Raw genomic sequence first — 17076 nt, 5'->3', positions numbered from 1 at the left:
TTCTTCACAACTCATTCCCTTCAAAGAGTAATCTACTCACTACTACCCAAAGCATATTTCATAAAGTTTACTAATGTTTTTAAAATTTTTAAATTTCATTTTATGTTTAATTTTAATTTTTAAATTTAATTAAAAAAATTTTAATTAAAAGCACATTGCATAAAATCTACCATCTTAACTATTTCTTTTTTTAACCATTAATTGTTCTATTTCTTTTCTTTTTTTTTAATTATATTTTAAGTTCTAGGGTACATGTGCATAATGTGCAGGTTTGTTACATATGTATACTTGTGCCATGCTGGTGTGCTGCACCCATCAGCTCGTCAGCTCCCGTCAACCATTTACATCAGGTATAACTCCCAATGCAATCCCTCCCCCCTCCCCACTCCCCATAATAGGCCCCGGTGTGTGATGCTCCCCTTCCTGAGTCCAAGTGATCTCATTGTTCAGTTCCCACCTATGAGTGAGAACATGCGGTGTTTGGTTTTCTGTTCTTGCGATAGTTTGCTGAGAATGATGGTTTCCAGCTGCATCCATGTCCCTACAAAAGACACATACTCATCCCTTTTTATGGCTGCATAGTATTCCATGGTGTATATGTGGCACATTTTCTTAATCCAGTCTGTCACTGATGGACATTTGGGTTGATTCCAAGTCTTTGCTATTGTGAATAGTGCCACAATGAACATACGTGTGCATGTGTCTTTATAGCAGTATGATTTATAATCCTTTGGGTGAGTTTCTTCACAGAATTGGAAAAAACTGCTTTAAAGTTCATATGGAACCAAAAAAGAGCCCGCATTGCCAAGACAATCCTAAGTCAAAAGAACAAAGCTGGAGCCATCACACTACCTGACTTCAAAGTATACTATAAGGCTACAGTAACCAAAACAGCATGGTGCTGGTACCAAAACAGAGGTATAGACCAATGGAACAGAACAGCGTCCTCAGAAATAATACCACACATCTACAGCCATCTGATCTTTGACAGACCTGACAAAAACAAGAAATGGGGAAAGGATTCCCTATTTAGTAAATGGTGCTGGAAAAATTGGCTAGCCATAAGCAGAAAGCTGAAACTGGATCCTTTCCTTACTCCTTATATGAAAATTAATTCAAGATGGATTAGAGACTTAAATGTTAGACCTAATACCATAAAAACCCTAGAAGAAAACCTAGCTAATACCATTCAGGACATAGGCATGGGCACAGACTTCATGTCTAAAACACCAAAAGCAATGGCAACAAAAGCCAAAATTGACAAATGGGATCTAATTAAACTAAAGAGCTTCTGCACAGCAAAAGAAACTACCATCAGGGTGAACAGGCAACCTACAGAATGGGAGAAACTTTTTGCAATCTACTCATCTGACAAAGGGCTAATATCCAGAACCTACAAAGAACTCAAACAAATTTACAAGAAAAAAACAAACAACCCCATCAAAAAGTGGGCAGAGGATATGAACAGACATTTCTCAAAAGAAGACATGCATACAGCCAGCTGACACATGAGAAAATGCTCATCATCACTGGCCATCAGAGAAATGCAAATCAAAACCACAATGAGATACCATCTCACACCAGTTAGAATGGCAATCATTAAAAAGTCGGGAAACAACAGATGCTGGAGAGGATGTGGAGAAATAGGAACACTTTTACACTGTTGGTGGGATTGTAAACTAGTTCAACCATTATGGAAAACAATATGGCAATTCCTCAAGGATCTAGAACTGAAGTACCATATGACCCAGCCATCCCATTACTAGGTTACTGGTTTTCACGATAGCTAGTTGTTAATTTTTAAGGGTATCACAGAGCTTGAGAGAGGGGAATAGGAATTCTGTAAATCAAAATATTTCTAAAGCTAACTGTTCTTAATTTCACTGGTTTTCTTGAGTAAATCTTCCCTGGATTGCTGTAAGCTTTTGGTGAATTTGCAGAGTTTCGGAAATGATGATGACTATTTTCACCAGTTTTCTCATTGCTTTTACAGAGGGGAGAACGTTTCATGATATCACCCTGCTGGTTATGTTCGTAAGTATTTTCCCACATTGTGCTCTTGCATGTTTAGCCTCTCAATTGTGTCTTTGATTAGTAGTTTTTTTATCTTTCAAAGTATAGTCACTTACACTGAATGTTTCATTGCTGATTTAATAGCATTTAATGTCAGAATTTCATTAGTTACTTTTTATCTTCTTTAGCACCTTTTTGTTTGGTTTTGAAAATCAACTTTCTTGAAATTTAATTTACATATAGGAAAATACACTCATTTCCGGCATACATTTAGATAAGCCTTGTAAATATTTTCACCCATATAAATACTATCATAATTAGGATATAGGATATTTTTATTATCCCCAAAAGTGTTTTGTGACCTTTTGTACTTAATCTCCTTTCCCCAGTGCTAACCTTTGGCATCCCCTGATCTGTATTCTGTAACTACAGTTGTGTCTTTTCCAGTGTGTCATTTTAATGGAATCATTGAGCATGTCTTTTGAATCTAGTCTCTTTCACTTTTCTTAGTAGTTTAGAGATTCTTCCATGTTGTTGCATGTATAAGTAGATTGTTCTTTCTTATTTTTAAGTTGTCTTCCATTGTTTAGGTACCCAAAAATTTGTTCCTCAATTCATTGATTAGTGGACATTTGGGTTGTTTCCTGCATTTGGCTATTATGGCTATTACGGATAAAGCTTCAGTGAACATTCATATGCAATGATTTGTATGCAGATATGTTTTCATTTCTCTTCGGTAAATATCTTGGAGTGGAATTTTGGGTCCCATGGTAAATGTATGTTTAACTTTATAAAAACAGCCAACCTCTTTTCCAAAGTGTTTGTAACATTCAACATTCCTGCCAGCAATGCATGAGAGTTCTTGTTATTCTATATACTCACTCACACTTGGATTTTTGGTTGATTCAAAATGGGAGATAAATTTTTGCTGTGCTCCCATAAAGATTATTTGTATCAGACATATTCTCTTCTGGAATAAAGGAGAAATAAGGCAACTGACTAGTGTATTCCTGACTCCCCGTAATCATTTACAAACTCACAAGAGACATAGAAGTTTATGTTCTCTGATAGTCTCAAAATCCAAATGTAACCAATTTGGGCTAGCATTATTCAATCAAAGCTATTTAACTTTTTCTTTCTGTTGTCATTTACCTATGAAAGCAAGGGAAGCAAACTATTCAGATTCAAGGTTTTAGTATTCTGGTTAACAGTGCAGGCTCTAGATTCACACTCCTTGTGTTCCAATATTTCTTGGCCCTTTGCCAATTGTGTAAGCTTAGGCAAGTTACTTAACCTCTCTGTGTCTCAGTTTTTTCAACCATAATATGGGGATAATATTAGTTCCTATGTTATGTAATTGTTGTGAGATAGGAGACAATAAATACAATATACTTAAACAGTTTTTGACAAATCAGATGTTCTATTTATTTGTGTATCTCCTTTTAACTAATGAAGAAATGTTTTACATATATATATACATCACATTTCCATAGAATTCTGATTCCACTCTTTAATATAAACACTTTGGTGAATGAAACAACCTCTCACATAGAAGCCACATTTCCTGAACAGTGACAGAGGGCAAGATTTGACAATGTGTTGTAGAGAAGAGGTTTCCAATGACTAGTACTTGATCATGTCTTCACCTATCTGTGAAGAGTGACAAATAAAAAATGGTATAATTGTCAATTGTCATCTCTTATGAAGCGCTGCCCTTTAGATACTGATTATTTTATTCCTACATTTTTAATATGAAATTATCTGCTTTCAGAGAATGACATCATGACTTGAGGTATGATTTTTAAAATTCGCATGCCTGGAAAAGAATTTTAAAAGTGACAAACCTATGTCAGAACTCTCAAGTTTTTTGAAATTTTACTTGTCAGTAAAATACAATAACTTAAGAACCGCTACGCTGGCCGGGCACGGTGGCTCAAGCCTGCAACCCCAGCACTTTGGGAGGCCGAGGTGAGCGGATCACGAGGTCAGGAGATTGAGACCATCCTGACTAACATGGTGAAACCCCGTCTTTACTAAAAAATACAAAAAATTAGCTGGGCGTGGTGGTGGGCACCTGTAGTCCCAGCTACTCGGGAGGCTGAGGCAGGAGAGTGGCGTAAACCCGGGAGGCAGAGCTTGCAGTGAGCCGAGATTGCACCACTGCACTCCAGCCTGGGCGACAGAGCGAGACTCCATCTCAAAAAAAAAAAAAAAACGGCTACGCTAAGGGCTAAGGCCTACGATCACTATGAGATTCACTTAAAGATAAAACATCAAAGCAGAAGTTCTCATTTCTTTTGGCTATCTACCAGTGCAAATACACATTTCCTCCTGCTGTCTTGTGAATGTGGTTTTGATTTTCAGTTGACAAGTTCACCTGAACATTAAATGTAGCAAAATACTTTGTTTCAACCTTTTTGCAAGAGGCAAGATTCAGGACAATGGTGTTAGTGATCTCCTGTTGTCTTTTAGGAGTTTTTATGTACTTCACAAGCAGGAAAATGATATAGTGCTTTTGGCAGTTAAACAATCAAGACATGAGAATATTAGAGGGGACTATTGATTCGCTTGTTTAATGCTTGCATATTAATTATATCAAAAAGGGAGACAACTTCCTGTTTTGTATTATAAGAAAAAGAAGAGACCTTCTTGTGTTATATTGAAGCATTGCATAAGGCATTTAAAATGCTTTGTAAAGATTAAAGCACTAGGAAAATGCAAAATATTATTAGATGGTACTTACATGAATTGAATACAACTTCCTCTACTGTTTGCTTCCCTTGTGGTATTTTTTTGGTTGTTTTTAAACTTTATTTAAATGGCATCAAACAGAATGCACTGTCTTATGTCGGACTAATTTAATTATGTTTGCAAGGTTCATACGTATATCTGAACCTGGCTATTGTTCATTTTTATTTCTGTATAGTATCTTATAAAAATATAAAACCTACTTTTTCTTATTTTTCCATTTTTAAAATTTTTATTTTTATTTCTACCTTTATTTTAGATAGAGAGGATACATGTGCAGATTTCTTACATGGGAATATTATGTGATGCTGAGGTTTGGAGTACAGACTCCATCACCGTCTACTCATAATTTTAATATTATATGAATATAACTTTTCATGTACTAAAGACATATGCAATATGTCAGGATACTTCCTCTAAAACACAATTGTAGGGAACCCAGTTTGAAACTGTGTTTAAAATATTGGAGTTGTTGCTTCTTGGTGATCGTTTAATAAACAATATTTTTCTTTGAAATTTCTGGACTTTCTAAAAAATTCTAAGATGACTGTTATGTATATGAAATGTAAAATTATAAATTTAAGGCATAAAATGAAAGTAGATGCAAATAAAGATAGTCTAACCACTAATTTTATAGTTGGAAATGAAAATCATTACATAAACCAAGCTTGCTTTATATCTGATTTCCACTGGGTGTCAGCAATGTATGACTTTTAACACATAATCTCTAAAAGTTGTATGCTAGTTCTAAAGTTTATTTTTTGTTTGTAGTTAATATTTGTTTGGAGATTCTTATTATTGAATCAATCTTTAGCTGTCTACTACTAGTCATTTTATTCTCTGGCTGATAATGTATCATAATCACCATAAAAATTATAAAATGCATAATAAATGATACTTTTTGTAATTTGATAACGTACAAAATTGAAGACCCAAAGAAAATGAAATGAACATATAACTAAGCTGTTAGCTTAAAGGTTTTTGCTTTGTTTTGTTTTTTGTAGATTCAAGCTAAGTGCTACATTGAGCAGGATTGCCCAGAAACCATTAAAATAGCCATTCATTGATTCAGCTCTACAATTATACACTCAACACACATTGATTGAGAATTTATTATGTGTTAGGAATTGTTCATGGGACAGTGGATAAAGTGGTGAACAAGATGGTCATTGTCTCTTCTCTCAAATTGTTCAGAGTTTAGTTCGGAAGACATATAAGTAAAATCACAATGATAGGAAATGCGATATGTGATACGTATTATGTAAAGGGTGGACAGTATAGTATTGAGGCTGAGTTCTCTGGCTCTGGAGTTTGGCTGTCTGGTTGGATTCCCATCCCTGGTTTTATCCATTATATGACATAAGCAAAAATACCCTTTCAGTCTTAGTTTTCTCATAAGTACAATGATGATAATAATAGTATCCATCTCTTAGGGTTGTTTTGAAAATGCAATGAGATAATCCATTTAAAGCACTGGGCACAAATCACTCAACATATGTTAAAGAATGTTATTAATGAGCCCACAGGTTGCTGTAAGGGGCAGTAAGAAATGACATAGGGGTGAGAATTGGGAATCGTAGGGTTGGAACTTCCTTCCAGAGTTGATGGCATTTGCAAAAGTATAAATGCATTTTGAGAACTTAAAATTGTTTAGTATGGTGGACAAACAATCAGTGGTTAGAATTGAACATGTTGACTTCCAGCTGAGTGTATCCATCCAGTAGACAGTAGAATATGGATCTGTAATATGGTAGAAAGAGTTGAGCTGAAGTTTTGGAGGTCGTAAGCATGTGATGGCCGAAGACATAAATGTCAATGATGGAGAAGGAAGTCATTTAAGGAGTTTCAACTCTAGAATTATATGATTAGTGTTATAGAAATATCACTCTGATAACAGTGAGGAACATCGATTTGGAATGGGTGATACGAGCACTGCTTTGAGACCAATGGCAAAAGTGTAATAGAAGTTGTCAGTTTTACGAGATTTTGACTAACATAATTCCTCTAAATAATAATGCATCATAACATGAAAAAGTAAAGTAGTACGGGTAATTATGTAAATAATCATCCAAAATGCATATTAAAGATGTAGTGATATCTGGTTCAAAGTCATCATTTTAGGAAATCACACACTATTATAACCAGCAGAACACTTTTTTATGTATCTTAATATAATTTTTTTCTTTGCCTTGCACCAATCTCCCTCTTATTCTAGAAGATGCATACATGTGTCTGGTAAGATTTAGGATAGTTACAGCAGAAATTCAAATATGTGATCAGTTAATATATTCATAATGTTCAAGAGGAATTAGATTGAGTCCCTAAAGTGAGAGATTTTAGGACTGAAGTTGAACGAGGTGTTTTCCTCTTGAAATCCAGGCTTTGTTGAGAGGGAGAGTTTTCTATCCTCTTATCTCTTTTCTATACTTATTTAATATGGGAGATTTTGTTTTTCAATAGAGTAGAGCAGAGGACTTTTGGACTGTGTACAGGGACTTGACGGAGGATAAAGACAGTGATGATAGAAGGATATATCATGATACCTGTCCCCTCTCTGGTCAGCCAATGGGTTAGATCTAATGTGAGAAATATTGAGATGAAAGTTGAGGGAGCTGTTTTCGTGAGACATGGTAAAATTTTCTATCTTGGCTGATGTTTTTTTAAAAAAAGATGATGAAACATGATGCGTTAGAGCCCAAGTATGTTTTATTTAATTAATTTATTTATTGAGTCAAGGTCTTTCTCCGTTGCACAGGATAGAGTGCAGTGGCATGATTGCGGTTCACTGCAACCTTAAACTCCTGGACTCAAATGATCCTTCCATGTCACGCAGCCTTCCAAGTAGCTAGGACTACAGGTACATGTCACCGCACCTGGCTTTTTTTGTTTTTGATAGAGACAAGGTCGCACTATGTTGCCCACGCTGATCTCAAACTCCAGACCTCAAGTGATCCTCCCATCTTGGCCTCCCAATATGTTGGGATTACAGGCATGAACCACTAGACTGGCCAGAGCCCATGTATAAAATGAGTGACAAGAAATTTGAGAAGATTCTGTTTATCAAGGAAGAGAGGCTTTACCTTTGATTAGTGGACTGTGTAAAATTTAAAAATTTCATCTTGATCATATTTGGACAAACATACATTTCACTTTATGTACTGCAGACCTGACAAGCTCTATCAGAAAGTGAGGTAAGCTGTCCAAGTTATCAAGATGGTATGTGAAATGAAATATTATCGACTGGGCACAGTGGCTCATGCCTTTTACACTCCAGCATACACCTTGCTGATTCACCCCCAACAGCTTATCAACATATTTCTTCCAAGTAGTGAATTCTGATTTACATGTTAAATGAATAAAATGTTTTACTTTTATTATTTTATCCCTGCACTTTGGGAGGCTGAGGTGGGTGGATCACGAGATCAGAAGTTCAAGACCAGCCTGGCCAAGATGGTGAAACCCTGTCTCTACTAAAAATACAAAAATTAACCGAGCGCAGTGGCAGGCACCTGTAATCCCAGCTACTCAGGAGGCTGAGGCAGGAGAATCACTTCAACCAGGGGGGCGGAGGTTGCAGTGAGCCGAGATTGTGCCACTACACTCCAGCATGAGCAACAGAGTAGAGTGAGACTCTGTCTCAAAAAAAAAATTATCTAACAGCTTAGCAAATATAAGTATTGTATCCAATTTTCAATTGTCCTCCAGTCCATGTGTGCTAATGCTGTTTCAGGGACAGGTCTAACGGGATACACAACTTGACATCAGCTTTGATTTTCACAAGTTTTAGCATACCAAGCATATCATGATTTATATTAGTAGCCTTTAGGTTTTGTGGGAACATGAGGATGGCACACAGCAATCCACTAAAAACTCATATTAGACATTTCATTTTCCAAAGACCCCTCTTGGACAACCTGCTTAAGGGATTCTGTATTCCTTAATTCTTTATGCCATGGGAAGCTTCTGTCTCCTACCTCTCTTGGATTACATTCACCTATATCACTTTCAAATACTTTTCTCTTTGATCATACCCTGAACATCTTTGCAGGAGTTTATCCAAAATGCTCAAATAAAAAAGGTACCACATTTATATGGACCTGCTCTTCTGAGAAGGTCCTTTAAGGGACCAATTTTTCCACTTCAGCATACACCTTGCAGATTCACCCCCAACAGCCTACCAACATATTTCTTCCAAGTAGTGAATTCTGACTTACATGTTAAATGAATAAAATGTTTTGCTTTAATTATATTATCATTTAAATGAATCTATGATTTTAATGTATTTGTTTAAAAATGAGCTTAAAAACTCCAGAATCAAAATATGTTATTTCTGTTTTTGGGAGGGGGTCTTGCTCCGTTGCCCATGCTGGAGTGCAGTGGCCAGATCACAGCTCACTGCAGTCCTGGCATTCCCAGACTCAAGTGATCCCCCCACTTCAACCTTCTGAGTAACTGGGACTACAGGCACGCGCCACCACCTCTGGCTAATTTTTATATTTTTTGTAGAGATAGGGTTTCACCACATTGCTCAGGCTGGTCTTGAACTCCTGAGTTTAAGTGATCCACCAGCCTTGGCCTTCTGAAGTGCTGGGATTACATGAATGAGCCACCACACCTGGCCAAGTGTGTTGTTTAAATTTCAAATATTTAGGGGATTTCTTTTTCAGATATCCTTTACTTATGGATTTCAAGTTTAGTTCTATAGCGGTTAGATAATATACTTTATGTACTGCAGACCTGACACTTTATGTACTGCAGACCTGTATTTCAATATTAAAAATTAGTTCAGATACATTTACATGTAGTCTCTCGCTGAAAGTTTCATGTACACTTGAAAAGGATTTAAAGTCTGCTATGGTTGTCTGAATGTTCTACAAATATCAGTTAGGTAACTCTGGTTGTTAGTGTTGTTTAAATTGTCTATATACATACTGATTTTGGTCTACTTTATTATATCAATTATAGAAAGAAAAATATTTCTTTCTATATTTCAAAGTAATCTCTGACTATAATTATAGATTAGTCTGTTTTTCTTTTCAGTTCCGACAGTTTTTGCTTTTGGTATTTTGAAATGCTGCTGTTAGTTGTGTACACATCTTTTACTGGTGTTCTGTCTTCCTGATGAATGGACTCCTTTATCACTTTAAAATGTCTTTTTAAATCTCTGGTAATATTCTGTTTTGATGTTTTCTTTGTCTGATATTAATATAGCCTCTCCCACTTTATTATGATTACTTTTTTCATAATATATGTATTCCATTTTGTAGCCTATACTTTTATATTTAAAGTGAATTTCTTGTATATATCATGCAGTTGAGTCTGATTTTTTTTTAATCCAGTTGATTTAGACTGAAAGGGATTGTTGTTATGTTGGTTTAAATCTACCATATTGTTATGGGCCTTCTGTTGTCTCATCTTTTAAATTTTCTATTACTTTTGAATTAATAACTTGTTATGATTACTTTATATCTTTTGTATTGGTTCTAGGAATTTAAGAAAAACTCTATTCAATAATTAGCTGACCATAAGCTAGCCAAGCACAGAGTATAATGGCCACAGGTGACAAATAATACAGACTTAATAGAATAAATTCAGGAAAGGACCTAAACACAATAGCAACAAGCATTGGAGGAGAATCTGATTTCCAAACCTGACAATTTGTATTTTTCAAAATGTCCAGTTTTCAACAAAATCTATATGACATGCACAGAGACAAGAAAGTATGCCCCAAACACAAGATTAATAAGTATTAAATAAAATAAGTCTCAGAGAAAACCCAAACATTGAACATTCTAGACAAATTCTTTATATCAGTTATTTTCTTTTCTTTTTTTTTTTTTTTTTTTTTTTTTTTTGAGATGGAGTCTCGCCTTGTTGCCCAGGCTGGAGTGCAGTGACGTGATCTCAGCTCACTGCAAGCTCTGCCTCCCGGGTTCACGCCATTCTCCTGCCTCAGCCTCCCATGTGGCTGGGACTACAGGTGCCTGCCACCACACCTGGCTAATTTTTTGTTGTTGTATTTTTACTAGAGATGGGGTTTCACTGTGTTAGCCAGGATGGTCTTGATCTCCTAACCTCGTGATCTGCCCGCCTAGTAGAGATGGGATTTCACTGTGTTAGCCAGGATGGTCTTGATCTCCTAACCTCGTGATCCACCCGCCTTGGCCTCCCAAAGTGCTGGTATTTCAATTATTTTCTATGTGTTCAAAGAACTAACAGAAACCATATCTAAAGAATGATGGAAAAAATGTGGGAATGATGTATCACCAAATAAAGAATATTGACACAGAGAAAATATACAAAAAAAGAAATTCTGAAGTTGAAACATACAATAGCTTAAATGAAAAAAGAAATACTAGAGGGACTCAACAGCAGATTTTAGGAGACAGAAAAAAGTACTGGTGAACTTAAATATAAGCATCATACATTTGTTTAATATATTTGCTGCTTGGGCACTCATTTTTGGGCCTGACATAAATTATTTGAAAACCAGTCATACCCCATCCCCTTTGCTCTAGCTAAAATTTCCCCTCCTTATGTGATGTTTGTGATATAGCCTATTCATTCCTCATTTCACTGACACAAAATCCAACACACCCCACAGCAGCTCACCATGATAAAAATCTAGTGATTGACACCAGAGTCATGTCAATAAGTTCCCCCCTTTGTGTGTGCTTTCTTTAAACTAATCAATCCACACTCCCCATGGGAAATCCTAAAGGATAGCACCCATGAACCTTAATAAAGTCATAGTCCCGTAGGTACTCTTTCTCGCTCTTTCTCCCTACATGCTGGTTGAACTCCCTTCTGCCTCCAGATTTCCTGTCTCCTCCCACTCCCCATCAGCACCCCCAATCTCTCGGGGATTTGTAAATAATAAAATTTATCTGTTTCATGTATTTTGGTTTTACCTCCTCATTCTGTCTCACCTGACTAACACACCTGAATCTAACTTTCTCCCAGTCAGGGATCACTTAGAGAGTGGTTATCTTGGCCTAAGGCCACTCTCATAAAAGAGACCTCAAGACCAAACTAGAAAGAACTACAACAATAAAAAACACATCAACAGGTCAATTGAGAGTGCTGAATCTGAGGAATAGAAAAAAAAAATGAAAAATAAACACAATCTTAGAGTCCTATGTGACACAAGCATATTAATATAAGCATAATAGGAGTCCAGAGAGAGAAAAAGAGGAAGGAGAGAGAAAAAGAGGAAGAAAGTTACTTGAAGAAATAATGGTTGAAATCTCCCCAAATTTGATGACATACATGTATCTACCTATCCAAGAGACTCAATACACTTCAAAGAGGATAAACAGATTCACACCTAAAAACATCATATCTGAACTGTTGAAAACCAAAGACAGTGATTCTTGAGAATGGCAAGTGAGAAGTGACTCATGACATACAAGAGGTCCTCCTTAATAACAGCTGATGTCTCTTGAGAAACCACTGAGGCTGGCAGGAAGTCTGATAACATAGAGTGTTGAAAGAAGAAATTGTCAACTAAGAATTCTATAACCAGAAAAACTGTCATTCAAAAATTAAAGGGAAAGACATTCCTGAATAAAAAAAAACTGAGAGTATTAGTCTCTTGCACACCTGACCTACAGGAAATAATAAAGTGAGTTTTTCAGGTGGAATTGAGAGGACAATAGACAACAACTCAAATTCACATGAAAAAATAAAGACCAATAAATTTTTTTTTTCTATAGAGTTGCTTGAGCTCCTTATGTATTCTGGTTATTAATCTCTTGTCAAATGGATAATGTGCAAATATTTTCTCTCATTCTGTAGGTTGTCTCTTCACTTTGTTGATTGCATTCTTTGCTGTGCAGAAGCTTTTTAATTTCATGTAATCTCATTTGTCCATTTTTGCTTTGGTTGCCTGTGCTCGTGGGGTATTGCTGAAGAAATTTTTGCCCAGACCAGTGTCCTGGAGAGTTTCCTCAATGTTCTCCTGTAGTAATTACATAGTTTGAGGTCTTAGATTTAAGTCTTTAATTCATTTTGATCTGATTTTTTATATGGCAAGAGTTAGGGGTTTAGCTTTATTCTTCTGCATATGGATATCAAGTTTTCCCAGCACCATTTATTGAACAGACTGTCTTTTCACCAGTGTATGTTCTTGGGATCTTTGTCAAAAATGAGTTTACTGTAAGTGTGTAAATTTGTTTCTGGGTTCTCTGTTATGTTCCATTGGTCTATGTGTCTGTTTTTTTGCCAGTACCATAATGTCAGGTAATGTGATTCCTCCAATTTTGTTCATATTGCTTAAGATAGCTTTGGCTATTCTTGGTCCTTTGTAGTTCTAAATAAATTTTAGGAATTTTTTCTCTATTTCTGTGAAGATGTCATTGGTATTTTGGTAGGGATTGCATGGAATCTGTCGTGGGTAAAATGTTGTGGTTAGTATGACTATTTTAATAATACTAATTTTTTCAATCTCTAAACATAAAATATCTTTCCATTTTTTGGTATCCCCTTCAATTTCTTTTATCAGTGTTTTATAGTTTTCATTATAGAGATCTTTCACTTCTTTGGTTAAGCTATTTCCTAAATATTTAATTTCATGTGTGGCTATTGTAAATAGAATTACTTTTTTACTTTCTTTTTCATGTCATTCATTGTTAGCACATAGAAATGCTACTGATTTTTGTATGTTGATTTTGTGTCCTGTAACTTGACTGAATTTGTTTATCAATTCTAATAGCTTTTTAGTTGAGTCTTCAGGTTTTTTCAAATGTAAGATCATATCATCTACAAACAAGCATACTTTGACTTCTTCCTTTCCACTTAGGATGCCCTTATTTTTATCTCTTTTTGGGAAGAGCTGATTGCTCTAGCTAGGACTTATGGTATTATGTTGAATAACAGTGGTGAGAGTGGGTATCCTTGTCATGTTCCAGATTTTAGAGGAAAGGCTTTCAGTTTTTCACCATTCAGTATGATACTAGCTATGGGTTTGTCATATATGGTTTCTGTTAGGTTATGTTCCTTTTATACTCAGTTTTATTTTATCATGAAGAGATGTTGAGTTTTATCAAATGCTTTTTCAGCATATTGAAGTGATTCTATGGATTTTGTCCTTTATTTTGTTGATATGATGTATTGCATTGACTGATTTGCATGTGTTGAACTATCCTTGCATCCCAGGGATAAATCCCACTTGGTCATTATGAATGATCTTTTAAATGTATTGTAGAATTTGGTTTGCTAGAATTTTGTTGAAGATTTTTGCATCAATATTCATCAGAGATACTGATCTATAGTTTTCTTTTTGTGTTGTGTCTTTATCTGGTTTTTATATCAGGGTAATACTGGTCTTCCTCTTCTATTTTTCAGAACAGCTTGAGTAGGATTGCTGTTAGTTCTTCTTTAAATATTCAGTAGATTTCAGCAGTGAAGCCATTGTGTCCTAGGCTTTTATTTACTGGGAGACTTTTTATTATGGCTTTTATCTCCTTACTTGTTATTGGCTTTTTCAGATTTTGGATTTCTTCCTGGTTCAATCTTGGTAAGTTTTATGTGTCTAGGAATTTTTCCATTTCTTCTAGATTTCCCAATTTTTTTTGGCATATAGTTGCTCATAGTAGCCACTAATTTTCCTTTGAATTTTTACATTGTCAGTTGAAATGTTGCCTTTTTCTTCTCTGACTTAGTTTGTTTGGATCTTCTCAACTTTTCTCCTTGTTAATCTGGCTAAAGGTTTGTCAATTTTCTTTAACTTTTCCAAAAACGACATTTCTTTTCATTGCTATTTTGTGCTTTTTTCTTCATTTCAATTTAATTTATTTCTGCTCTGATATTTATTATTTCTTTTATTCTGCTAATTGTGGATTTGTTTTTTTCTTGCTTTTCTAGTTCTTTGAGATGCATCATTATATTGTTTATTTAAAGTTCTTCTGTTTTGATGTAGGCAGTTATACCTGAAAACTTCTTTCTTAGTACTGCTTTTTCTGTATCTCATAGATTTTGGTATGTTTTGTTTCCACTATTTTTCCATCCCTTTATTTTCAGTGTATGTGTGTTTTTATGGGTGAAGCATGTTTCTTGTAGGCGACATACCATTGGATCTTGTTTCTATCCATTCAGCCACTCTATGTCTTTTGATTGGAGAGTTTAGTTCATTTACATTCAATATTATATATATATTGCTAGGTAGGGACTTACTACTGCTATTTTATTATTTGTTTTCTGGTTGTTCTGTGGTGTTCTCTTCTTTCCTGTCTTCCTTTGTGTAAACATTATTTTCTCCAGTGGTATGTTTTAATTTCCTTCTTTTTATATTTTGTGTATCTTTTCTAGGTTTTTTGATGTGAGGTTACCATGAAGCTTGCAAATAACAGCTTATAACCAATTATTTTAGACTGATAACAACTAAGCCCCAATTATAAACAACAATTAACAAACAAGAAAAAAGAGAACTAATAAAAGCTCTCTACTTTAACTTCATCCCCCTGCCTTTAAATTCTTTGTCATTTCCATTTACATGTTTTTATGTTTACACACCACAATTAGTGGTATTCTCCCTTTGTATGTATGCATCCTATTACCACTGAGTTTTGTACTTTTGGATGATTTCCTATTGCTTATTAATTTTTTTTTTCTAATTGAAGTAGTCCCTTTAGGATTTCTTGTAGAACAGGTCTGGTGTTGACAAAATCCCTTAGCTTTTGTTTGCCTGGGGAAATTGGCACTTTGAATATGTCACGCCACTCTATCCTGACCTGTAAGGTTTCCACTGAGAAGCCTGTGGTCAGATGTGTTGAGCTCTTTTATATGTTATTTATTTATTTTCTCTTGCTGCTTTTAGGATCCTTCTTTATCCTTGACCTTTGGGAATTTGGTTATTAAATGCCAAATTTAATACCCAAGGAAATTGGGTGAGCTAATACCCAAGTTGCAAGACAAAATCCTCTTTACTCTTCCCTCTCCTTTCCATAGCAGAAGTCTCTCCCCGCCTGCACTGTCAGGAGTTAGGGTGGGAGTAGTGCAAGTACTCCCTTGGTTGCCACAACTGGTGTCTAACTGGGTTGTGTGCACTCCAATTCTACTGGCTCCAAGCCCAGCACAGCACCTGGAATAACTTAAAGACTGCAGTCCTGTGGCCTGACTACCTTTCAAATTTACTCAGAACTCCAGGGTACTTTAGTCAGATGGTGGTGGAGCTAGCCAGAACTCAGATTCCCATGGTTCGAGTGGAGGATATCCCTCTAGCCAGGGCTAGTTTAAATGCTCCTTCTGTAGGTGATGGTCGAATTCTGCCTGGTGTTGTGGTCTGCTGTGACAGGGCAACACTGAATTCCAATGCAAAGTCCCACTATCACTTTGCTCTCCCTCTCCCAAGCACATGGATTCTCTCTTTGCATGGCACTCAGAGGTGATGGGGGAGGGGTGGTGTAGCCAATGCAAGGCTTTCTTTCCTACCCTCTTCAGTTCCTCTTTCCTGGATGTAATATTCAAACCAGGTACTGTGATCATTCACCTGATTTTTGGTTCTTATTAAGATGCTTTCTTGTGTAGACAGCTGTTCAATTTGGTGTTCCTGTTGAGGGATGACCACTGGAGGGATCTACTTGACCATCTTGCTCCGCCTGCCTCCCCTGGTTCTTTTTAAAGCAAACTTTCCATGTGGTTATGAGACCACTGATTGTGCACAGGTTTGTAGACAGGCATTTGAGATTCCCTGTTCTGCAGAATTTCATTTTTTTTGTCTCATCTTAACACCTAAATAGCTAAGAGAGGTCTGCCAAACATACAGTTTGCTTATATTGATGTACGATTCTTGCTGTATATAAAGTGAAACTAGGTAATTCTTTCAACACTTATAAATAGAACCTCCATCAAGCCCTACATAATGGAATATCTGTTCACATACTAAAGAAATAAGTCAGTCTTCCAACTAACATCAGAAAGACACATGGAATTCAGGTCTGGAGTTGTTACAAGTGTTAGACAGAGAACCTTTTTCTGTCATTCAACCATAGTATAAAACGGTAGATGAGGCTACAGAAAAAAAATTGACTTATGTGGTGAGCAGGCTGTTGTAGCCAAACCAAGAAAAATAAAATACTGTCAGGCAAGTTCTAACCAACTTAATGACTGTCAATAAACACTGATGAGCTGTCTATCCAAACTATTCTCCAGACAAAATAAGGTATGCGTCAAACAGCTTTGGCAAGTACTGACACATTAGGCACGCCAATCCAAATTAAGGCCTCAGGGATCTCCATCTCCAAATCAGTCACAATCGTTCTTTTTTGGGAGGTGATATTAGTTCATATTTGGGAATATAATAATTTGGACACCAGA

The sequence above is a fragment of the Rhinopithecus roxellana genome, chromosome 7 (assembly GCF_007565055.1).
Source record: "Rhinopithecus roxellana isolate Shanxi Qingling chromosome 7, ASM756505v1, whole genome shotgun sequence".
NCBI lineage: Eukaryota > Metazoa > Chordata > Mammalia > Primates > Cercopithecidae > Rhinopithecus > Rhinopithecus roxellana.
This window is presented reverse-complemented; position numbering follows the sequence as displayed.